This window comes from Anomaloglossus baeobatrachus, chromosome 3 (genome assembly GCF_048569485.1).
Source record: "Anomaloglossus baeobatrachus isolate aAnoBae1 chromosome 3, aAnoBae1.hap1, whole genome shotgun sequence".
Taxonomy (NCBI): domain Eukaryota; kingdom Metazoa; phylum Chordata; class Amphibia; order Anura; family Aromobatidae; genus Anomaloglossus; species Anomaloglossus baeobatrachus.
The window spans coordinates 426687478-426713784 of record NC_134355.1 but is presented as its reverse complement, the minus strand read 5'-3'; the positions used below and the strand labels follow the sequence as shown (position 1 = coordinate 426713784).

General features: G+C 44.3%; 1 protein-coding gene across 1 annotated transcript in view; it reads left to right on the top strand.

The window, feature by feature from the left end:
- The window catches only part of DVL3 (dishevelled segment polarity protein 3), a 153476-nt gene that overhangs the window by 51350 nt on the left and 75819 nt on the right, over positions 1-26307 (top strand).

The window sequence follows — 26307 nt, the reverse complement described above, 5'->3', positions numbered from 1 at the left end:
AATTTCATGAAATTCATGAAATAATTAAAAAAAAAAAAAAGGGGCTTCGCTATATTTTTGGTTCCCAGCTGGGTACAAATAGGCAGTTGGAGGCAGCCCGTACTTGCCTGCTGTACCTGGCTAGCATACAAAAATATGGTTAAGCACATGTCATTTTTGGAGGGGGGTGAGGGGGGGGGGTGGGGGGGGGCAAAAAACTCCTGAATACATTCCTTGATGGAGGATGCTGAGCCTTGTAGTTCTGTAGCTGCTGTCTGCTCTCCTGCATACACTAGTGGAGAATGAAGAACATATTGACGAAGGAAATGACATCAGACCTTTTTTTTTTTTACTTTTTTTTTCAACAATCTTTAATGGCATTGTTCACTGATAAAAAACGCAAACAATTGCAGTGAGCAAAACGCGGCAAAGCCGCATGCGTTTTTGCCGTGTTTTTTTTGCTGCGGGTGCGTTTTTTGCCGCAAAAAAAAGACAAACGCAGCGTAAAAAAAAGTGTGTGAACTTAGCCTAAGAGTACTAAGCATCACTCGCTCATCTCTACTGGTGAGTTACCATTTAAGTCCAAGTGGGTGTTGTCTGATAGCAACTTATACCCCCCAGTGAAAGCGATAGTTTTATTCCACTCTGTAGCCGCTATTAATCATGTGTCCGGCTCAATATGAAGCAAATTGCAGAAAGTTGCTTAGAGGTTTTTTTTAAAAAATCCTTTTCTTTCTTTCTTTAACAAAATAAACAAGACCTAACTGACAAACAAGTCGTGTGTGTGTGTGTGTGTGTGTGTGTGTGTGTATAGGTAATTCAGGCAAAGCAGCGGAGGACGAAATAACAAGACAAAAGCAGTGTTCCTGAATCCAAGTTTTTGTAGAAATATATCAAAAGAAAAAGCTAGGAAAGGAGAAGCTAATAAATGTTCCATGTGTTGTGATCGCTCCTGTATGTGCATCACACCCTTCCCAGAATGGTCTCCCCCTATAGTGATTGCATTTAGCATTGTAGAATAGTGACGACTCTGAGGTATGTCAGTACCGCACTAACTGTATAATGTAAAGCTCCAGGAATCCAGCCTTGCTTCCCTTAGGACTTGTAACCTTGCTGTGCAGCTATGAAACCATGGAAGCAGTTTTCCAGTTGCAGCAGTCACAAGCAGGCAGGAATTTGAGGCGAGCTCCTGGTCTTTTACCCGGCCCCCCGCCCCTCCCTGCAAGCTCTGCCAGACCATTTGTAGGCTTCAGATAGAGGGGATGACTGCAGATGTGACAGAAAAGCAGAGCGCACCAGGAATCCTTTACACTTCTTGCAAACAATTTACCACTAGAAGGAGACATAGGAAATGAAAATCGTGATTTCTCGTGAAAAGATTTAGCAGGAGATATATAAAAGCTTTTCCACAAGATAATGGCCAGAATATACCTTCATTCTCACAATACACTATTTACATCCGGCCTGATCTGTGGGAGCCCGACTCCAGACACCCAACCGATCAGCAATTATCAGCTCCGTGTCCTGATGTAGTGTATGAAGTGGAGCACCACGGCTGATTGTGAGGGTGTCGGACCCTACTAATCGGATATCGATTTACCTATCCTTAGAAATCTTTATTTGGTTTTCTAACAGAACAGCAGAGGAATATAGTATACAGAAGCATTGTCTACATCACCTGTGCCTGGCAGATTAGGCAAAACATTACAATATGTACAATTCACTGGTTACTTTAAAGGAAACCTGACCACACTGACAACAGCATTTACATCAAATGTGTGTGATAGACGAGCATTATATTATGCATATGTTTATCATGAATGGGAAAACATACCAAAACAAAAATGGCCAACCTCTTCATCCTGTCCGAACCCATTCTTCCGAGGTCTAAGTGTAAAATGAAAGTATTTGAAGGTCTCTCATATCTCCCACTATTTGACTCCCATAGTCTGACTACCCAGACCAATCTTAAGATTTTGAGTTGGTGTAAATCTGGTCATTATGGTACATCAGCCAAACTCATAATTTGTAGCCTCTGGACAGCAGCTGAGAACCTCCTCCTGGCATCAGTGGCTCTACTCTTCATGAGTCGGCCAAGTGTGACATTATAGCTATGAGTTACGCTAGGTTGGCTAATCAAAATAAGAGCTGCATATGCTGGGATGTCTTCCTTCCACTGCTAACCATTACTGACCTGGCCGCTTGGCTTTGTCCTGTGAATGGAATCACACCAACTCTGCTAACCATGGAATATCCATACCATAGTAGGGAACGATCCCTTTAAATCTTAGTTCAAGTAATCCTATAATTTTACCATGACTAGCCCACATCTCTACAAAGTTACCATTTATTGATTTATTTTATATTTTTTTAAAGACTTGATCTACTTTTTTTTTTATTAAGTGTTAAAATGAGACTAGTAAAGCAGTATTCTGGGTGCGGAGTCAAAGCTATATTCAGATAGTGGTCCCCATTCTTGTACCCTGATATTTTGCACGACCGTCTTGATGAACAGTGCACTTAGATGCTCCAAATTCTGTAAGTGGCCTGTTCCTCTTTGAGAATGGGGTGCAACTTTCAGCTTGTTTGCACCAGTGTAAGAAATATACCCCAGTCTTCCTTAATCTGCAAATAAATTATATAATATATATTTTTTTTTTTTTTATTAATCTGGCAGGCAGCACCTGTTCACACCACTTTTTGCTAGCTTCTGCCCACTTTTTAAGAAGTTGGTGTGGAGCTGGCAAAATCTTGAAACTCCAAAATTTTTGCACAAGTTGCATAAACAAAATGTTCCATTTTTACCCCAGAAAAGTATCGTAACCTGCTTGATCATGCTGCTTGTGCAGAAAGTTCCTGATGGCGATGCAAGTGCTGGACTACAGGTCTCCGCAGGCACTGCCCCAGGAAATAACTGCCTGTGCGAGGTCTTAGGCAGGGATAGCGAGTGACCGATCACTCACTGAAAAGGAGGCAAGCAATGAAGGGGAGGGAGGCTGGCGTGCTGGACGTTATGGGCCAATGCCGCTGTGCTTGCAGCTCGTTTGCATAAAAATCTACCAGTGAGTTTCTCAAACATCTAAGGCTACTTTCACACTTGTGTTGGGCGGCTTCCGTAGCATTTCGTTGTGTGACGAATGCAACAGATGCGTTGAACGGAAAGCTTTTCTTTTCTTTTCTTTTTTTTTGTGAACGCTCAGCTGAGCGCTGTCACATGCCGGCAGCCGGGCGCTCAGCTGAACGTTCGGCCACCAAGAAACAAAGTTAATGTTTCTGTGATTTTTTTTTTAAAAAAAGTTTCATTCGCTCCAAAAAACGTTACATGCAGCGTTCCCTCCGCCCGACGCAGCGTCAAAATAACGATGCTGCGTCGTCCAGCGGATGCAACGCTGACACTTGCGTTACAGTGCGTCATCCATTCAAGTCTATGGAGAATAGCGCAGTGCGTTAACTCCATAGTGACGGACTCCGCTGAACGCAAGTGTGAAAGTACCTGAAGACAAGGATTTCTAAAACAAAGGTAATAATGACCTAATAGGGCTTGTGTACACAACAGTCTAATCGGACAAGTGCGATCCATGGTTTTGATGAATGGCTCTCGTACCCATGTTGTTCTATGGGACTGGGCACATGTTTGGGTTTGTGTTTGGGTTTGGGTTTGTGTTTGTGTGTGTGTGTTTGTGTGTGTGTTTGTGTGTGTGTTTGTGTGTGTGTTTTTTCTTCTCCTCTCTCCAGACTCCACCTCTGAGAGAAACTGATTTCTACCCCCTGACCAGTACCTTTTTTTTTTTTTTCCTCAGAGGTGGAATGAACTGACAGGTTCCCTTTAACCCTTAGGCTATGTGCGCACATGTGCGTATTACATGCAGTTACGCTGAAATCTGCAGCGCAGCGTAACTGCATGCGTCCTGCGTCCCCAGCACAGTCTATGGAGATTGTGCAGGAGCCGTGCGCACATGGCATATTAGAACGCAGCGATTCGGCTGCTGCCCGAATCGCTGCGTTTTAAGAAGTGACATGTCACTTCCTCCGTGCGGTTTGCATGCTGTCTATAGGGAGAGGCAGCATGCAGAGCGCACGTTCTCTGCCGGCACCATGCGCTTCAGAACGCAGCTTTTCAGCTGCGCTCTGATGCTCACCTTTTAGGTGCGGTGCAGAGTGCACACGTGCACACATAGTAATCTGGACGTAGCAAAATGAGCAAACTTTACAAATAAACCTTTTTGCATCAGAAACGAAAATATTGGCAAAGGTCTATATTGAATCCCAAAGCAGACCTGATTGTGCCACATGCCAGTTGTATGGTTGTTGGGACTGGTTCTTAGGCTTGCTGAGAATGGTATCTGACCTGCAAGAGGCACTCATCAGGTTGCTATACATAGGCAGAGATTGCAATTATAGCAATAAATTGCAAATTTTACTAAAACATTACACTCACAAATGTGTACATCCAGTGGGTGAAATTACTCAGTGATTAACACTTCCCTTATATGACTATATGTAGCGCTTTCTGTCAATCACTGTGTAGGACTGCCCACTGGACTCTTGCATATAAACACCAAACAAGCTATACTGAATCCTCTCCTACAAAGCTGTCATTCTGCTCCTCCTCTATACCATGCTGTCCACTGATCAGAGTGCATATATAGCATGACAGGTTCCCTTTAAAGTCTAAAAGGGGAAAAGGCTGCAGTCATTCTTGTTCGGCTCAAAATAACCTAGCTTATAGCTTTGGCAGATCCATGGATTGCTCCTTGTAGCTTATGAATACATTGACACATGCCAGTATATGCAGCCATGTGCCTCTCTGTTCCTGCCAGCATGGAGTTGGTACTGTACAGTTAGGTCCAGAAATATTTGGACAGTGACACAATTTTCGCGAGTTGGGCTCTGCATGCCACCACATTGGATTTGAAATGAAACCTCTACAACAGAATTCAAGTGCAGATTGTAACGTTTAATTTGAAGGTTTGAACAAAAATATCTGATAGAAATTGTAGGAACTGTACACATTTCTTTACAAACACTCCACATTTTAGGAGGTCAAAAGTAATTGGACAAATAAACCAAACCCAAACAAAATATTTTTATTTTCAATATTTTGTTGCGAATCCTTTGGAGGCAATCACTGCCTTAAGTCTGGAACCCATGGACATCACCAAACGCTGGGTTTCCTCCTTCTTAATGCTTTGCCAGGCCTTTACAGCCGCAGCCTTCAGGTCTTGCTTGTTTGTGGGTCTTTCCGTCTTAAGTCTGGATTTCAGCAAGTGAAATGCATGCTCAATTGGGTTAAGATCTGGTGATTGACTTGGCCATTGCAGAATGTTCCACTTTTTTGCACTCATGAACTCCTGGGTAGCTTTGGCTGTATGCTTGGGGTCATTGTCCATCTGTGCTATGAAGCGCCGTCCGATCAACTTTGCGGCATTTGGCTGAATCTGGGCTGAAAGTATATCCCGGTACACTTCAGAATTCATCCGGCTACTCTTGTCTGCTCTTATGTCATCAATAAACACAAGTGACCCAGTGCCATTGAAAGCCATGCATGCCCATGCCATCACGTTGCCTCCACCATGTTTTACAGAGGATGTGGTGTGCCTTGGATCATGTGCCGTTCCCTTTCTTCTCCAAACGTTTTTCTTCCCATCATTCTGGTACAGGTTGATCTTTGTCTCATCTGTCCATAGAATACTTTTCCAGAACTGAGCTGGCTTCATGAGGTGTTTTTCAGCAAATTTAACTCTGGCCTGTCTATTTTTGGAATTGATGAATGGTTTGCATCTAGATGTGAACCCTTTGTATTTACTTTCATGGAGTCTTCTCTTTACTGTTGACTTAGAGACAGATACACCTACTTCACTGAGAGTGTTCTGGACTTCAGTTGATGTTGTGAACGGGTTCTTCTTCACCAAAGAAAGTATGCGGCGATCATCCACCACTGTTGTCATCCGTGGGCGCCCAGGCCTTTTTGAGTTCCCAAGCTCACCAGTCAATTCTTTTTTTCTCAGAATGTACCCGACTGTTGATTTTGCTACTCCAAGCATGTCTGCTATCTCTCTGATGGATTTTTTCTTTTTTTTTCAGCCTCAGGATGTTCTGCTTCACCTCAATTGAGAGTTCCTTAGACCGGATGTTGTCTGGTCACAGCAACAGCTTCCAAATGCAAAACCACACACCTGTAATCAACCCCAGACCTTTTAACTACTTCATTGATTACAGGTTAACGAGGGAGACGCCTTCAGAGTTAATTGCAGCCCTTAGAGTCCCTTGTCCAATTACTTTTGGTCCCTTTAAAAAGAGGAGGCTATGCATTACAGAGCTATGATTCCTAAACCCTTTCTCCGATTTGGATGTGAAAACTCTCATATTGCAGCTGGGAGTGTGCACTTTCAGCCCATATTATATATATAATTTGTATTTCTGAACATGTTTTTGTAAACAGCTAAAATAACAACTTGTGTCACTGTCCAAATATTTCTGGACCTAACTGTATATTTAGGCTGTGTTTGGGGCCATTTCCAGTGCATCTTGCTCTTGCCAGACTTCTGGAAACCTGACCAGTGGGGAGAGCGAGATTGGACATCTGAGTTCCTATACTTGTAGTATTATAAGTTACCGGTGATAAAAGCACCATGGTTTGAAATCACGAAGATTTCATATTTCTAGATATTGGTGGTGCCTATCCTCTCCTGTTGTTTGCTCCAGAACGGAGCCATTCTCACACGAAGCTCAGTACTCAATCAGTCTGGAACAGATGGAGTGTTTATAGTCTATGGCAGGGGTCTCAAACACGCGGGCCGCATGCGGCCCCTCAGGGTAGTTCGTGCGGCCCCCAGGCCCGTGGCCCTGGTCACTATCACGGCAGGGGCCGCAGCTACTGTCTGCACTTTGTCAGATGAATGTGTTGCTGGCGCTCCGCTCTCGCACTGGCAATACAATGATCTCACATAAATCACTGACAGTGACACTGCAGCTGCCGCGATAGTGACCAGGGGCACGGGCCTGGGGGCCGCACGAAGCAGAGATGAGGCAGCGGAGGGGGCGCGGGACAGGTGAGAAGAATGGTGTGTGTGTGTGTTGGACGTTAACCCCTTAGCGACCTATGACGTACTGGGTACGTTAAGGCTCCCTGGTACTAAGGACCCATGACATACCCAGTACGTCATGGCGAAATCGCGGCCCCGGTGGCTGCAAATACCTTAGATTCGGGGAAGAGGGGACCTCAGGAGGGGTGGTGTCTCCTCCCCGGACCTACGGCGGCTGTGATTGGCTGAGCGGCGTTCGTCAGCCAATCACAGCAACTAATGTTTCAGCCATTGAAAATAGCTGAAACATTTGAAATCCAGCCAAGATCAGAGCAGCTGTAGCCCTGATCATTGGCTGGAGCTGGGTGACCTGTGTTTCACCCGCCCCCAGCTCTGATTGGAGAGACCGGCCTTGTGACCGATCTCTCCAGTCACTGTGGATCTGGGGCCGGAGACCGCTCCCTCAGCTTCACTCCGGCATCTGTGGAAGGTGAGTGGAGCTGCTGACCCATTACTACAGGATGGGGACAAAGTGCGCACATTACTATGAGATGGGGATAAGACTGGGGACATTACTATAGGATTGGGACATTACAAGGATGGGCACAATACTATTGGATGGGGACATTATTACTATAGTATGGGGACATTAGGATAGGGACTAGGATGGGCACATTACTATAGGATAGGGACTAGGATGGGCACATGACTATAGGATGGGGACAAGGCTGGAGACATTACTATAGGATGGGGACAAGGTGGGCATATTACTGTAGGATAGGGACATTACTACAAGGGGACAAGGATGGGAAACATTACTATAGAATAGGGATAATGCTGGGGACATTACTATAGGGTGGGAACAAGGTTGGCACATTACTAAAGGATGGGCACATTACTATAGAATGGGGACAGTACTATGGGGACATTGCTACAAGGGGACAAGGATGGGGGACATTACTACAGGATGGGGACAAGGATGAACACATTACTGCAAAATGGGGACAAGGATGGGCACATTACTGTAGGATGGGGCACAATACTACAAGGGGACAAGGATGGGCACGTTACAACAATATGGGGAACATTACTAAAAGATGTTGGTCAAAATTTCTATATAGTGCTACTAATTGTAAGACTATGTTACAAGAAAGGGATAAAATGTAAAAAAAAAAAAAAAGTTTATATTTAAACAAAGAATGTGCACGTTTGCTATAATGAACAAGTGAAAATGTTGAAAATCAGTGATCCCAAGGTGTGTAAAAAAAAAAAATATATATATATATATATATATATATATATATATATATATATATATATATATATATATATATATATATATATATATATATATATATATATATATATATATATATATATATATATATATATATATATATATATATATATATATATATATATATATATATATATATATATATATTTATATTTATATATATAATTTATATATTATATATGGTACCAATAAAAATATCACTTTGTCCTGCAAAGAATGCGGCCCCCCAAATTATTTTTTTTTCCTCTGTGCGGCCCATACACCCATCCGAGTTTGAGACCCCTGGTCTATGGTGACCTGGTCCATACACTGCACTACTCTTACATTACTCATAGCAGAAAAGAGGGCAACCAGTCCAGTTACCCCGAGCCAACACATCTAATGCACCAACAGGATGCAGACAAACCTCTCAACATGGTGAACACTTCACAGGGGCAAGGTAAATTGCACACTAGTGGTGCGCATAGGGCACTGTTCACACTTGTATGTGCATGGTGTCCAGCCAGCAACCTATTATCACGCCCTTACTATTAGATTAGGCGGGTTACTCGGACACTACTCACTGCAGCACACAAGGGACAGAGATTCCACTATGCACGGCTGCACCCCGTATAAAAAAGTGCAAAAAATACATATAAAATGAGGTATTAGTTAGTAAATTGGCCAATGTACATAAGCCTGCAATCCTCATCACGGCCTCTCACGCTTGCAGGTCCCTACACTGATAAACATCAAAAATAGCATCATAAAGAGGAGATAAAAACTCCCCCAAAAAATGTAATCTCACAGCAGAAAAGAGGGTGACCAGTCCGGTTAGCCCAGGCCAACTACTCTGACATTGTAAAGGGTTTTATTATTTAAAGAATAAAATCAGGTCTGTATGTACTGCACTTGGAGCAGTAGGAGGTCATTCAACCACTTACTATATACAAAAACATTACGGACGAGGATTTGTCATGTATAGCCAGACCTTCTCTGTTTCGGGCTCTGTGGCAGAATATTTCTTCTATTAGCAGCTGCTGTCTGTAGTTTTCTGAGGAATGGTGTTTACAGTCGGCAGGTCGCAATTGTGGTGGAAATTCCTGGCTGGAGCTTTTGGCACCCCTCACACTTGCACTGGTGGCTTGTCAGCTGCGGACCCTCACTTGCCTATCTTGCTGTGTATGGATTGCATGCTTGACCAGGTGCAGATGGTTCTGTTCTCCTGCTGAGATAAACACTTTTTTTTTTTCTTCTTTCTATAAAAGAGCTTGGTTACTTTGCTTTACAAGCACTTTCTGTGTGATTTTGGCAGGCAGGCTATATTCCGGGAATTAGGAATTCTGCACAGTATTACCTTCAGTTCTAGAAATACATATATTTCCTAGATCAACAAGGCACATAAGCTTTCAGATTCTTGAGTGTACTTTAATTTATTTTATTTTTTTGTATTGAGAATTAATGTTGAATTTGATGCTAACCACTGAGCAACAGTGTTGCCCCATATGCTCGTTAAAGCCCAAAACAAATAATTTTAGAGACGATGTTACAAGTGATTAAGAAAAGTTTTATACACAGAGGACTAAAGCTACTTTCACACTTGAATTGAACGGTATCCGTTGCATTGCGTTGTGTGACGGATGCAACGGATGTGTTGCATATAGTGGCACAACGGATGCTGCAAAACAACGCAATCCGTTTTGGTTTTTTACAGTTTTACCGTCGGCAGACTATTGTGAACGATCAGCTGATCACTCACAGTAGCCGGCCGCCGGGTGATCAGCTGATCACTCACAGTAGCCGGCCGCCGGGTGATCAGCTGATCACTCACAGTAGCCGGCCGCCGGGTGATCAGCTGATCGTTCGGTCGCCGACAATGTGTGCGGGGGGGCGGAGTGCGAAGTGGGTGAAGGCGAGCGGGGCCGTGGCTGAGGACGTCAGTGCCGCGGGGACTGCATCACTGGGGGACGTGTGAGTGTGAGTGGAGCTGAGCAGGGAAGTGTCGGGCTCCCGACACGTAACCAGGGTTCCTTGGTTACCCGATGTGTACCCTGGTTACGGGTGCAGGGAGCCAGAGAGAGCATGCACAGTGAAATCCAAAGGATTCCGCTGCTCAAAAAAAGTTACATGCTGCGTTCCTTCCGCCCGACGCAGCGTCAAAATAACGATGCTGCGTCGTCCGGCGGATGCAACGCTGACACTTGCGTTACAGTGCGTCATCCATACAAGTCTATGGGGAATAGCGCAGTGCGTTAACGGACTGCGCTATTCTCCATAGTGAAAAACACCAAAAATCAGCCTAGGTAAAGTATGAATAAACTGGGAATTATATGTAGTAAAGTGGTCTCCAAACATAAGGAAAAAGTACCACCACCCACTTTTTCATACATAAAGATGGATATTCTGATCTATATCAGTACAGACAACCAACTCGCAGAAAGATCAGAAAACAAGATTTAATGTAAGAAAATCTTTATTTATCAAAGAATTTAAAAAGAACAAGTAGGGGTGCAATAACAGAGAGGATACACAAGGTGGCATACCAAAACAGCTGGGAGCAAACAAGTGTGCAGTATCAATTGGAAGCCACGGAATAGCCTTATAAAGAAGTATAGGGGTCGCCAGACAGTAACAGCGGATATACCCAGGCACAATCCCAAAACAGCAGAAATATGACAGGCATCATCTAGTGGCAATCAGTTATTGATCAGTAAGCACACATACTCACAGCAGGTAATGGCGCCAAGTCCCATCCGACGCGCGTTTCAGCGTCAGCCTTCGTCAGGGAGGGGGGCGTAGGCTGACGAAGGCTGACGCTGAAACGCGCGTCGGATGGGACTTGGCGCCATTACCTGCTGTGAGTATGTGTGCTTACTGATCAATAACTGATTGCCACTAGATGATGCCTGTCATATTTCTGCTGTTTTGGGATTGTGCCTGGGTATATCCGCTGTTACTGTCTGGCGACCCCTATACTTCTTTATAAGGCTATTCCGTGGCTTCCAATTGATACTGCACACTTGTTTGCTCCCAGCTGTTTTGGTATGCCACCTTGTGTATCCTCTCTGTTATTGCACCCCTACTTGTTCTTTTTAAATTCTTTGATAAATAAAGATTTTCTTACATTAAATCTTGTTTTCTGATCTTTCTGCGAGTTGGTTGTCTATTCTCCATAGTGACGGACTTCGCTGAACGCAAGTGTGAAAGTACCCTTACTTTGTAAATGCGTTGCGTCCAGATTTTGACTAGTGTAGTCCCGATTGGCATCCATAGTTGTAGACGTCAGTGCTGAAATCTATTGCAGTACAAGCACCAGTTGAGACTGGTTTCAGATCTGCAATGACTGGAGAGGTGTCCGCTCTCCATTCACTACTCTGGGAGTTCCAAAACAGAGGCACATGTGTGGCCACCTCTCCGGTCACTGCAGGTGGGACACCAGGAACCAGATCCCTAGTGTCAACTGATCATTTGCCTGTGTAAGTATGGCAGTGATTCGCCAGCAGAGATGAATGACTTTCCATATAATGTCCGCTTGAGTGAGGGTTGCAAACTAGGGAGCTGTGTCTTTCCTGTCCACATGCCCTATTACTCTACGTGCCCACGATCAGGACATGCTTCCTTCTAGACGCAGTGTCATTCCTCTTGCGAAGACGCTAATAGTCTCTGTGGGAGAATGTAGCGTATATGCCCACGGTCAGGATTATGGGGGCAGTGTATTTTTCTGTGTTCCGCTCAAAACAATGTCTCACAAAAATAAATTGACATGCTGCAGCTCAGGAAACCATGCCACAGGTCAGTTTACGCTGTGTACACAAACACAGTAGGCAATAAATTTGTATAAATCCCATCCACTGTGCTTGTACTGTACAACGCAGCGTTTTGGACTTAGCGAAAATATGATTCTTCTAAGGCCGGGGCCACACGGGGACAAATGCAATCCTCGCATGACGCTCGGCTCATGCTGGCAGCACAGCAGAATGTCATGCGAGTCTCACTGCGACTGAGGTCTGATCATGCGATCAGACCTCAGCTGCGGGGGACGGGCCGGCACTGAGGAGGGGCGGGCCGGCATGGAGGAGGAGAGAGAGGGATTAATCTCCCTCTATCCTCCGTAGCCTGCTATTGCCATTCTCGCCCTGCACTTGTGGTACCTCGGTGTACTGCGAGTGCAGTGCGATCTTTCTCTCGCCCCATAGACTTGAATGGGTGCGGGAGAGAGTCTCCAATTAGTCACAGCATGCTGCAATTGTTTTCTCAGTCCGATTGGGGCCGGGAAAATAATCGCTCATGGGTGCTGGGACATAGAGTAATATTGCTTCGAGTGGAATGCGATGTTTTATCGCATTCCACTCTGTCCGATTTTCATGCCGTGTGTCTTAGGCCTAATCCTTAGGACATCGTGCTAAGAATTGCTTCTCAAGCCACAAAGATATCATATCAAAGTAAGAAAAAAAAAAAATAATAATCCATACTTATAAGTATGCATGAGAGCTACTGGTACCGGGAGCTTCTTCAATCCTGCCATGTTCAATTATCAAAATTGGCTTGGCACCGCACCCATGAGCTCATGTTGTAATTGTGTATAACCAGATGGACCCATTCTTGGCCCAGTTAAAGGGTTTATTTTAATGGGTTGTTTGCATCTGTGACAGATCTTAACGAATGCTGCAACCATGACACCATTTCAAAAGCATCATAGATGATGATGATGATGATGATTCTGTATGGTAAATTTAATTGTATATGCTGTCAAAGAAAAAGTATTTGTGCATTGGACCAGAAATTTGCAATGAAACAAAGAACTGGGTACTGATACAGCAAACACAGTGGTATAAGGTGATGACAGCAGAGCATGACCGTTGGAAGGCACATTGGGCAGTGAGGACCTGTAAAGCTGAATTTGCATGAAGGAAGATGATCGGCTGGAAATGCAAGAAGATGCATACAGGAATAGTAGAGTTGAGGGGTGGTCGGGTGCCTTGCTTCAAAAGTGTGGATGCGCACAAATAGCAGAAACCAGTAGGCTGGAAGGTACCTTTTACTCAGCAGAGTTTTGTTTTTTTGTTTTTTTTTTAAAGGGGTACTCCAGGGAATTAAAAAAAATAAAAACAAAAACTGTACGGTCCCTGGCCTCAAACCTATAAATGAGATGTCTTCACAGTACCTGTAATTCAGTGTGACAGGAGCTGCTCTTTTTGCTTCCCTTTCCCCTCTGGCACATTAAATCACGCATGAGGGTGTGTGCTCCCTATTGTTAGTAATAGCCAGATAATATCTGCTTCTCTGGAGTCAGAAAATACCAGGTGTAGTGGATACATGGTCATATGCCTGCTCTTGGATTGCAGAGAAGCAGATATCAGGAGACTGGCTGATTGTAACAGCAGGGAGCACACCCCCTGATGTGTGGTGTAATGTCCCAGAAGGGAGGGGGAGCAGCTCCTGTCACACTGAATTACAGGTATTGTGAGGAGAATAGAACTGCACTGGGCATCTCCTCTTTATTGTTTGAGTGCAGAGACAGTGCAAAAACGTATCTCCCCGGAGTACCCTTTTAATGTAGTAGTCGAGGGTCTGGCCAGCACTATCAATAGCAAGAAGGTGTTGGTGGTAGGAGCAGCTGACTGGAGCAGTCCAAATGGGAAGTGTGTGAAAACTCTTGAAAAGCATATGGTGGCAGAGTGAACTACCAGATTACTTGGGGGGAGCACATCCGGCCTGCTCAAACCACGTACAGGCGCTCTGCACATCATGCTGTGGCACAAAAATGTCAGTGCATCTTCTCGCATGAAGCCAGTTTTGTGAATCACAGATGGGGTGGAGATGGCGGGAAAATAAGCAGATGGGGAAGGTGCACTTACATTTTTGGTCAAGATGCACTTGGCTTGAACAGTCATTGTGTGCTGATGGCTTCTTTTAAAAGGCCTGGGATGATGACATCAGAGGTGCATGCCATGTTTCCATAGTAACCAGGCACAAAGAGCTGGCCATAGGGGAAGTAGGAAGCCAATCGAGCACTAGAGCATAGATGGGCGCAGAGGTCCATAGAGATCCAGCGGTAATAAGGGAGGAACAGAACAATGCAGAAATGTAAGGAAGGTACCGCAGAATTTATATCGTGGAGTAGGGTTTTGGTTTTCTGTTTTTTCTTTTTTTTGGGGGGGTTTGCACCAGATTCATCAAAATGGTGCATACAGTGTACGAATTTGCATGAAGTAAATGTTTTTTTTGTTTTGGTTTTTTTTTTGTCTTTAACCAGATTTGACATTTTAAAGCAAAGATTTGCATGTTTGCATGTTGGAAAAAAAATAGCTTAAAGGTTCCCAGTATGCAAAGAATTACTGCGGAAGTGAAATACGAAAGTGCATTGCAACAAATATTGTGACTTTTTTTTTTTTTTTAGAAAGTCACAAATGATGAATTGGGCAAAAATATGGACACCTTAAACCTCGCCCATAGTGGTGAGCTGAAAAGATGAAGCTAAAATGGTTTAAAAAGATACAAATAAAAAGATGAATTTGGTGCAAAAACAAATGAAAACGTGCGATAAACACTAGAAACTCGACAAAAACAGGTGCAAATACAGAAATGAATCGTACCCATGTGTGATATGTAATTTTTAGTGTGCGGTCACATACAAGATAAAGGAAGGTTGCCTTCCCAGTGATATTGGGCTGTACTACAAGCGAGTCTTCGTGGTGGCACATCACAGGGCAGGTGTCTTGCACTATAGTTTGTCCCTGCACTGACAGCTGTCTTGTCCCTTTTGGGTCCTACAGTGTCCCGGACACCTATTGTTGTTTATTTATTTATCCCTTCAATAGTCATCGGGGGATGGAAGATTCTGTCCTCTCTTGATGTAACCACTGTGTATCTGCTATTCCTCACTGTCAGCAGATGGTAAATTCTGCCTGCCCAAGGAAACCCAGTGACACCATGTTTAGACGATGCGGACATTTTCTCTAGTCCATAGTACGACCTATAGAGTTCTAGTCCCATGAAATATGACAGATATAGGATATTTGAATGTCTTTTATGGTTTTTCTCTTAAAACAAGATTCATTACAATTACTAATTGTGGAGAAATCCATGCAGAACATGGCAATTGTGGATGGGCTTTCAGACTGACCACAGGAACATTTGAAGTTAATTATACTAATGTAATGACTGATTTGCTTCTAGTGATTTAAAAAAAAATCTGTGTATGATTTTCCATCCAAACTATTGAGTTCCCACGATTAGGTTTTGAGTTAAAGGGGTTACTCAGCTTATTTTGCCTTTCTATTTGTAATTTCACTATTTGGCTACATTGGGCCAAGTAAGTAGATAGTAACTACCTACCTGCCCTGCTGTCAGCCCCTCTCCCCCGTGATTTTGCTGCTTCCTGTGATGTCACGTCGACAAGGCAGGAGCTTATGCTCACCTTGTAGACGGGCATCACAGTCGACATCATGTAGCCACCCTGCTGGGCCGGTACAGTGCATGGCGTTCCTGCACCATCCCACACATCCCATAGTGTAGTGGTCTTGCTGCATGCAGCCCCTGATGCTGTTTGCGCCTGCAGCCCTTTTGCTGAGCGCTGCCTGTGCTGGGGACCCGTGCAGTCAGCTCTGTATATCAATGACTGATCCCGAGTGCTGCGCAGATGGGAGCACTGTATACAGCGATGATCAGCCGCCTGCCAATCAGAGGGCAGCAGTGGATCATTGCAGTAGCTGTATACAGAGCTCTGCTCTGCTGAGCGCCCGGGAATCTGTCATCTGATATAAAGCACTGTCTGCTGCGGCCCTTGATGCTGCATGCGGTCCGCATGCCTGTGGCCCCCTTGCTGATTGTGGCCTGTGCAAGGGGCCATGCAGTCAGTGCTTTATATCAGATGACAGATTCCCGGGCTCTCTGCAGAGCCAAGCTCTGTATACAGCTGTGATCAGCCGCTGGCCAATCAGGCTACAGCTGATCACTAGAGAAGCTACATACAGAGCGCTTCCCTTCACAGCGCCAGGGAATCTGTCCTCTGATATAAAGCCCTTTTAGCAGTGGTCCCTGCGTCGGCAGCGATCAGCAAGAGGCAGGACACAGGGCACCGAGGGAACGAGGACAGGTGAGAAGGATTTGTTTGTGGGGGTTTTTTTTTTTTTTTGCGTGTGTGAAGACTGGTACACTAGGGGACACTACTACAGGACAGAGCATTGCTACATGAGGAGCCCAAGGGGACATTACTACAGGATGGGCACAATACTATAAGATGGGCACAGTACTATATTATGGGGACAGGGATGGGCACATTACTATATTATATGTGCGGTGGATGTGAGGTGATTGTGCTGTCACAGTTTAGAAGCAGGATCATGGCTCTGTATTTCCAATGATTGGTTATGGAGAGCAGTCATATCTTATCTGTGACAGTACAATCGCCGCACATCCACCACACACATAATGTAGTAATGTGCGCCCATCCCTGTCCCCATAATATAGTAATGTGCCCATCTTTGCTGGAGCGATGAGAGGTCTGTGCTGGGCAGGCTACTAACAGCCAATGAGTGTGCAGAGGGCGGGGATGGACAGTGAGGCCAGGAGGCGCTAGCTCTGACTGTGAGGTTTGGCATAGGAAAATTTCATATTTGGTTGAGCTGCAAGTAAATAAAGTGTGCAGAGAAAGGGGTAATTCAAGAGGAACAAAAATTAGAAAGCAAAAAAGAAAATTAATGTAGGGGTGTTTTATATGACAATACTGCACAGAATAGTTGGAGTTTGTCGCACAACTCCTTTAATAGTGATACTAATATTTAATTTTCTGCACCAATTCCGCACCCTAGTTTTACTAGTGTTTTGTTGAATGCGCTTTTGACGCATGCATTTTTGTCTCAATAAAGTTGGTTGAAACACAGGCAGCAAACCAAATAGGAAGTTGCTCAAAGCAAAGAAACAAGTTTATTACAGATTATAGTGGTATAAAATCATGCATAATTATAACCAGCTCATAAGAAACACTATAAGGCATCCATAACATATACTTTTTTTTTTGTTTTTTTTAACAAGGATGTGTTGCATTGTCCATTTTGGACATCCGTATGGTCATCCGTGTGACCGGTACTGGAAAAAAGACATATGATACTGAAATTATGGGGTTTTTTTTTGTTTTATATATGTAAAAGATGTACAAAGCCAGATAAATGCTAGATAGAGACACAGTAGATTGTTAGCTTGTACAGATATTTAGCAGAGTTAAAGGGAACCAATCACCAGGATTTTCGTAAATAAGGTAAAGCCAGTGCTATACTGGCTTTATCAGGCTGATTCATACCTGTAGTGATCAGCTCGGATGTATAGGTTTTGAAATTCAAGAAAGTAACGTTTATAAAATCATCAGCTTCCTGAGTGACGGCAGCTGAGGATCAGATAATATCTGGGGGGGGGGAGGGGGTATTCCTAGTTATCCCCTGCACCTGTTTGATTGTATAATACTTAGAATTAGCATAAGTAACTTTTCACTTCCAGGACCTGCTGTGAGGTCATACCCATGTGACTAGAAGGTGCAGGGCCTCAGCCAACAAACCTGATATCGGGGAGCAACATTTTCCTTTTGGCTGAGGCCCCGCCCCTTCTGGGCACAATCTCACCACAGGTCCTAGAAGTGAAAATTTACATCGAGTTGTGGAAAGGGCCATGGTTATTTAGCCCTTCCCAGCCTAAAAATGGCTGCCTGCTGTGGCCCCAGAGGTGGCGCGTCTATTAGATGCACCAAATCTGGCACTGTACTCTGCACTTACTATTGCCCTGGTGCAGTGGCAAATGAGTAATATATGGGGTTAATGCTGGCTGTGAATTGCTAGATGGCATCACGCCCTGGTATTAGTAATGTGTGCATCTATCAGACACCCCCATTACTAATCCAATACAGATTTCCTTTGTACAAACAACCCCACCAACCCCCCAGGGACTACAGCACTAGTTGACCAATTTATTAAATCCTTATTAAAAAAAAAAAAGTAAAGTCCGCCATAATCCATAGTGATGTCCCATGACCTTCCCCAAAAGTGAATCTAGACATGTGAACTCAGTCTTGCTTTTATCAGGCTGGAAAGTCCTCCGTGGTTCATTTTGGTCCCGGCCTGATAATACTAATGTTTGTGTTTTTTGTTTTATATATTTTTTTGGGGAGGGGGGGGGGTGCGTTTACCCCATATGTGCATGTTTTACCTGCCGATTTTTCCACATCTAATGCAAGTCTGTGGGGAAATTCCACACAGAAAACTCAACGTGCCCACAAGAGAAATTGACATGCTGCGACCTTGAAAAAACGCACTGCAGGTCAGTTTACGCAGCATGAAGAAAGCAGCTCTGTGGACAAGCGATTTCTATTAAAGGGAATCTGTTGGCAGGTTTTTGTTATCTAATATGAAGACAGCATGCAATGAGTTAAAACTGAGAATTCAGCCCTGCTTCTCTTATCAGTGTTTTTGTTTACATCCTAGCTTTATCACTAAGTTGGACCAAACAGCAGTGAGCTCAGGTCCAACTCCTAACCCTTCTGTGCTTACCAGCTTCTGTCTATGGAAAAGTACACTGAAAGTCTGGTATAGGTAGAGACAACTCCGCTACATCCTAAATCTAAACATCTTTGTGTCAGAACCGTTGCATCCAGTAATCTAAGTGGTACATGTTTGGATTCAGTGCCTGTTTTTCTACATCATACTGCTCGCAGATGAGGTAACATCCCATCTACTTTGCTTGTGCTGTAAAATACTGTGGTTTTTGATGCAGTGTAAAAAACGCAAGTAACACTCATCATGCGCATGTACCCTGATGATCTGGCATCTGCGGGGGTCTTGTTCCTAGTTGTCAGATTTGCTGGCTTAGTATATATTAGAAGTGGTCTTCCAGCCATTTCACTTCCCCCCCCAAATCTGGCAAGAATCAATTCTCAGTGGTTAGGTTGCTATTGTATGTTTTAGTAGTTGTAATACTTTTCCATTGCGTTTTCTTTGTGGAAGCTGGAATAGATCCCAGAGAAGTGGTGAAGAAGAGAAAATGTACATGGAGCCATTTGGGGCGCATAAGGCTGCAGTCTGGCAGATTGTGTTGACTTTCACCGCTTGGTGATGACAGCTGGCCACAATGCGAAGGTTTCTCTATAGATTGATGAACAAAACACAATATACAGTATTTTATCATTTTAATTTTTTTAATTGTACAATGTGCTCCGTGTCATTGGCGGCCAATTTGGATGATAACATAATACTAGGCTGGAGATGCAATTGGCTTTTTGTTTTAATTGGGAAAAGATGGTAATCCAGCATTGAAACGCATTGTGGAAATAAAAAATCATTCAACTCATCGTGGTCCTAAGGATTCCTCATTACAGCAGCAAATTGCTGCAACACCATCTTTCCGTGAGGAGAGATCATCACCCAGCCACGAGGCCATTTTTAGGCTTTTGGAATAGTTGTGCTTGTACACCACTAGCCCATGTGAGCTCCTTCCTACGATTTATACCTAAAAAGGTATCATCCAATAGTCTAAAACCTTTTTGTTTTTTTATTTTTTTGTGCCCGTACAGTTTTTATACCTTTTTAGTATGTTTAGTGACACATACGGTACTTGATAGAGGAATTAAGTCACAGCACTTTTTTTTTTTTTTTTTTTTACTAGCTTATATTTTAGTGGTATGTAAAAGTTTGGGCACCCCTTGGTAAAATTACGGTTGTGAACAGTTAAGCACGTTGAAGATTAAATGATCTCTAAGGCTGCTTTCACACCTCCGGTTTTTCCTGTGCGGCACAATCCGGCGCTTTGCAGAAAAACCGCAAACGGGTTTTTTTGCTGCCGGTTGCGGGTTTTTTGCATAGACTTTCATTAGTGCCGGATTGTGCTGCATGGCCTTGCGTTCGGTCCGGTTTTTGCTCCATGCGGCAGATTTAGCCGATGCGGCAGCCGGATGGAACGCTGCCTGGCACGGTTGTTTGTCCTGCAAAAAAAAACGCATCGCGCCGCATCCGGCTGCTGCGCCACGATTTGCAATGCATGACTATGGACGCCGCATGCGGTTTTTTCCACTGCGTATGCTCAGTAGCATGCCGCAAGCGGCAAAAACTGGACGGGCCGCATGTCAAAAACGTATGCAGAGGATGCGGTATTGTCGCCGCATCCGTTGCATAGGTTTTAGAGCCGCATTGGCTGGCTCTGCTAAAACTGGATGTGTGAAAGCGGCATAAAAGGAATACAATTAAAGGCAACCTGTCACCATGTTTTCCCCTATGATTGTGGCCACCACCAGTGAACTCTTTTATATACAGTATTCTAGAACGCTGTATATAACAGCCCAGGCCACCCTGTCTAATGTAAACTTCTTTTATTATACTCACCTGCGAGGAAATGCCGGACCCAACCGCCCATCTTCCTTACATCGCCGTCCTCCTTCCCTGCTCCATGTGGATGACTTGTCCTACGTCGTCCACACAGAGGCCTGCGTACGCTCATTTCTCTCGCAAAGTATTGTATTGTGCAGGTGCGGGCGGTTTTTAACCTTTCCCCACGCCTGCACATTACAGTACATTACTCTGCCCTCAGCAGGGTGGATCAAAGTGCGCGTGCGCAGGAGCACAATGGCAAAATCTGTGTGGGTGATGTAGGACGCCTCATCTACATGGAGCAGAGAAGGAGGATAGCGATGGAAAGATACGAGGCGCCGGACCAAGAACGAAAACGCCCATTAGACCCGACCGCCTCGCAAGGAGGTTTAATAAAAGATGATTTTTACGTTCTACAGAGCGACCTGGGCATTTATATACAGAACTAGAAGGTGGCCCGATTCTACGCATCGGGTATTCTAGAATTTACGTATTGTGTAGTTGATGTATGATTTTTGTTATTTATATAATATATATATAGATGTTGTTGTTGTTGTGTGTAGTTGCCAAGTGTTTGTGTAGGGCGCTGTACATGTTTCTGGGTGTGGCGGGGGGTGAGAGCGGTGTTTTTGTGTTGTGTGTCTGTAGCGCGGTGTGTGTGTGTGTGTGTGTGTGTGTGTGTGTGTGTGTAGGGCGGTGTTCACCCCCCATCGTGCTCCATCCCCCATGCTACACACCCCTTATCGTGCTCCATCCCCCATGCTGCGCACCCCCCATCGTGCTCCATCCCCCATGCTGCGCACCCCTTATCGTGCTCCATCCCCCATGCTGCGCACTCCCCATCGTGCTCCATCCCCCATGCTGCGCACTCCCCATCGTGCTCCATCCCCCACACATCTGATCGCATACACTCACACCCCACTTCTGCCTGTGCCCTCCGGTGGGCGGTCCCAGCAGCTGTGCTGCACGCAGTGCTCATCTGCCTTCTGCCGACACGCACACATCCGATCGCATACACTCACACACTCACAACATCCGGAGATACCACATGCTTCCGGCCATGTGATCCTCCGGCAGGTCCTGGAAGGTCACTGCACGCACAGTATCGCCGCCGAGAAGCAAGCGATATCACTGGATGGTGTGAGTGTGTGTGCGAGGTGTGTGTGAGAGTGAGTGTGATCTGATGTGTGTGTCTGTCTGTTCTTATGTGTGTGCATGTGTGTGTGTTCCGCCGCTGCAGGACCTTGATGCGCTCACCTGGGAGCCGGTGTATGCTGGTAACCATGCTACACAATATTAGCCGATGTGTACCATGGTTAACAGCGTACCCCGCCCCCTGCACGCATGGGAGCCCACACCAGCGTACGCCGGCAACCCCAGCAATGTGAGGGTATGTGTCGGCTGGGTTGCCGGCGTACGCTGGTGTGGGCTCCCGGAGGTACAGCACTCACCTGGGAGTCGGGGCTCCGTGTCTGTTCGGGGAATGCGTGCGGGGAGCGGGGCCAGAGCGAGCGTGCAATTGCGTGAGGGGGGCGGGGCGTGGCAGAGTTGCCAATGCGTGCAGGGGGCCGGGGCGAGAGGCCAATCCGTGTGGGGGGCGGAGCCTATTTTGGAGCAAGACAGACAGAATAAGGCAAATATATATATATATATATATATATATATATATATATATATATATATATATATATATATATATATATATATATATATATATATATATATATATATATATATATATATATATATATATATATATATATAATATTCATATATTCTAGAATCCTGTACATAAGGTTGACTGCTGCTGGTCGAAGCTCATAGGGGAAAAACCAGGTTCCCCTTTAAAGATGACCAATTTACTTTTGTATTTTAGGGACAACAAAAATATTTTCAGCAATTACATTTTTAAATTGGCTGATGCAAAAGTTTGGGTACCCTGCATGGTTAGTACCTAGTAGCAACCCCTTTTTGCAAGTATCACAGTTTAACGCATTTTGTAGCCAAGAGTTTTTCAGTTCTTGTTTGAGGGATTTTCATCTTCCTTGCAAAAGTCTTTCAGTTCTGAGATTCTTGGCCCGTCTTGCAAGCACTGCTTTTTTTCATCTCTAGCCACAGATTTTCAATGATCACATCAAGAGGCTGTGAGGGTCATTGTAAAACCTTCAGCTTGTGCCTTTTGAGGTGGTCTGTCGAGGATTTTGACGTGTTTAGGATCATTATTCATTTGTAGAAGCAATTTTCTTTTCAATGTCAGCTTTTTTTTTTTACAGATCCGGTTATCTTTGCATCAAGAAATTGTTGAAATTTCATTGTATCCATTTTACATATGAAATGTTCCCTCTGCCATTGGTGGCAACACAGCCCCAAAGCATCACTGATCCACCCCACTGCTTAATGGTTGGCGAAATATTCTTTTCCTGAAACTCTGTGCCCTTTGTTCTCTACACTTAACTTTGATTATTGTGGCTAAACAATTGTATTTTATCCTCATCGGTTCAAAGGACTTTTTTCCAAAATGCATCAGACTTGTTTAGATGTTCTTTTGCATACTTCTGACCACGAGTTTTGGTGAGCACATAGTAGAGGTTTTCTTCTGCGGACTCTTCCACGAAGGCCATATTTGTGCTGGTGTCTGAACAGTATTACAATGTACTACAGTGCCAGAGTCTGCTAAATATTCTTGAAGGTCTTTTGCAGTCAAGCAGGGGTTCTGATTTGCCTCTCCAGCAATCCTTCGAGCAGCTCACAGAAGTTTTGCTTGGTCTTCCAGACCTTTTCTTGACCTCCACTGTTCCTATTATCTGCCATCTCTTAATTACGTTTTGAACTGAGAAAAAAACAACTTGAAAACTCTTTGCTATTGTCTCTTATTCTTCTTTGTGGGCGTCCACCATTTTCAGAGGTGTAGGTAGCTACCTAGAAGAATCCATGGCTGCATTTTTTTTTTTTTTGGCAAAAGGTTAGAGGCTGGGTTTTTGTAAAGCTGTGAGACTAGCATCACCTAACCATTCCTTGTGATAGTGAAGAAGCCATAACCCTAAACGGGCTAACTAAGGTCTGAAACATTGGTCAAAGTTACCGTATTTTTCGCTTTATAAGATGCACCCCCAAATTTGGTGAAGGAAAAGAGAATTTTTTATTTTTTTTTTGTTAAATGGGGTCCATCTTATAATGCCAGTGTCCGTCTAACAAATCATATAGGGTATATGTCCCTCATAGCCACCCATCCTAAAATTGGCCTCCTATGGATTGCATACATTCCCCTGTGCTGCCTATGGCCCCCTATGGATTGCATACATTCCCCTGTGTTAGATATCGCCCCCATGCTGCTGCCCATAGTAAAATAAAACTTTCCTTACCTCCTCCACTACTGATCTCTCTCCTGTCTCTCTCCGTGCTTCTGTTCCTCCACTTCCTGGTTCTTGGTGCCAGTCATGTGATCGGCACAGCAGAGTGAGATCATCGCTGCATGCCTGATCACAGTGGAAGCAGGGACACCGGGGAGAAACGCTGGAGGGGGTAAGTAAAGCTTTTTTATTTTAGAATGAGCAGCAGCATGGGGGCCATATCTAACACAGGGGGGCATGTGCCATCACAGGGGGGCGCAGGGACATATAATATGCACTGCTTCCCCAGCCCATCACTGCGGTGCGGTTTCAGCACCACGGTGATGAACAGTGGCTGTGCATATTATATGAGCGGGAGCAGGAGTTCTAACACTGACGCCCGCAGCGTTCACCTGCCCCCAGCACCGCTCCAGAGCGGACCCTGCTGTGTGTGTGTGTGTGTGTGTGTGTGTGTGTGTGTGTGTGTGTGTGTGTGTGTGTGTGTGTGTGTGTGTGTGTGTGTGTGTGTGTGTGTGTGTGTGTGTGTGTGTGTGTGTGTGTGTGTGTGTGTGTGTGTTATATAGAATTATTATTCCCCCAAATTTGGGGAAACAAAAGTGCGTCTTATAAAGCGAAAAATACGGTATCTAAGCACACAAATCTCCAAGGGTGTCCAAACTTGTGCATCAACCCATTTTTCCTTTTTTGTAATTTTTTAAAATGTATTTTTTTCCCCCTGAAATGCAAAGGAAATGTGTTATCGTTATCTTTAACTTTGTGCCTTTTTAGAGATTATTTAATCTCCAACTTGATACATGCTCCTGAAAATACTCCTGACACAATTTTCAACATGCTCTTTGAATTCTATGGATATTAGTTTCTTATCATGGATATCTATTGGTGAAGTTAAGTAGAAGATCCTGATGAAACACAAGAGTAGAGTCAAAATCAAATCTGTTCACCTTAGGTTTCTCTGAGGGTATGTGCACACGCATCTTTTAGACACTTCAGTAAAATGGCAGCGGTGTTTTACCCATAAAGGAATGTCAGCAGGTTTTTTGCTATGTAATCGCGAAGGGCAGCATGACTGACACTGACTTCAGCAACGTCACTTATTAAGCTGTGTGCTGTTGTTTCAATACAGATAGTTTGATCAGCAGGAGATTCACTGCCAGACTTGCTGCCCGCATGGTCCAACCCTGCACCCAGCACCCCAATATACAATGTATATAGAAAGCTGTTAATCATTGGTGTAGGCCAGGGGTCTCGCACTCGGCTGGGTATATGGGCTGCAGAAAGTCCATAAAGGCCCAACTGGTTCCAATAAGCTCTTTCCTCAGACATGTCATATCCATTAACTTGTATGTATGTATGTATGTATATATATATTTAAAAAAAATAGAAAATGGTCGCACTCTGCAATAGCACAAAAATACACTACCCGATGAAGGTATTTAGAATATTAGAATGAGAATGGCCATTATAATACTAGCCCAGCGCCACGGCAGCCTACTTTGCTGGGTTGTTAACCCTAGAACGCATACCTTGGGCCTCGCAGGCCTGCTAGGTAACTTGTTTTCTATGGTAGATTTCTATGGTTGCGCGTTCCAGGGTTAAGAAGCCCAGAAAGATGCAGTGTAGAGTAGGACCCAGCAAAGGAGGGTGCTGTGAAGTGGTGCTGGGCTAGTATTATAATAGCCATTCTAATATTCAAAATACCTCCAATTTCTTCAAGGGGGAGATGATGTAGCCCCCTTTTTCCCCTGATTTTAAAATGATGAGAGAAATAAGAAACTCTGAATTTTATGTGGTGCTGGATCTTCACCTTTTCTTATTTTAGATGATTTATAAAAAAGCATTTTTAATGGTAAAAAAAATTTCCTTGCTTTTTAGAATTTTTTTTTTTTTTACATTTTATCCCCTTTTTGTAACAAATGTGGTTTTACAATTGGCACCATGTAGTAAGTTTGGCCACCACATTGTGTTAATTTTTCCATGGGGTCTTCATATTATAATAATGTGCCCATCCTGTAGTAATTTTCCCTTCATATACTCAGATTCTCACCTGTCCTCTGTTCCCTCGGTGTTCTTTCCTGCTTCTTGCGACCCGTGGACCCTGTGACGATCACGGTCAGTGTCCGCAGCAGTCAGCTCTTTTATTTCATTTGAATAAACTGCTGGCGCAGCACAGAGCTCTACAGTCCTAAACCAATGGCAGCCGCTGGCCAATCAGAGTCCAGCGTGTGACGTCATATCAGTACGTCAGGTACTGGCCTGTGATTGGCCGGTGGTTGCCTTAGGTATAGTTCTGCAGAGAGATCTCCATGGCGCCAGCAGTTCATTCAAATAAA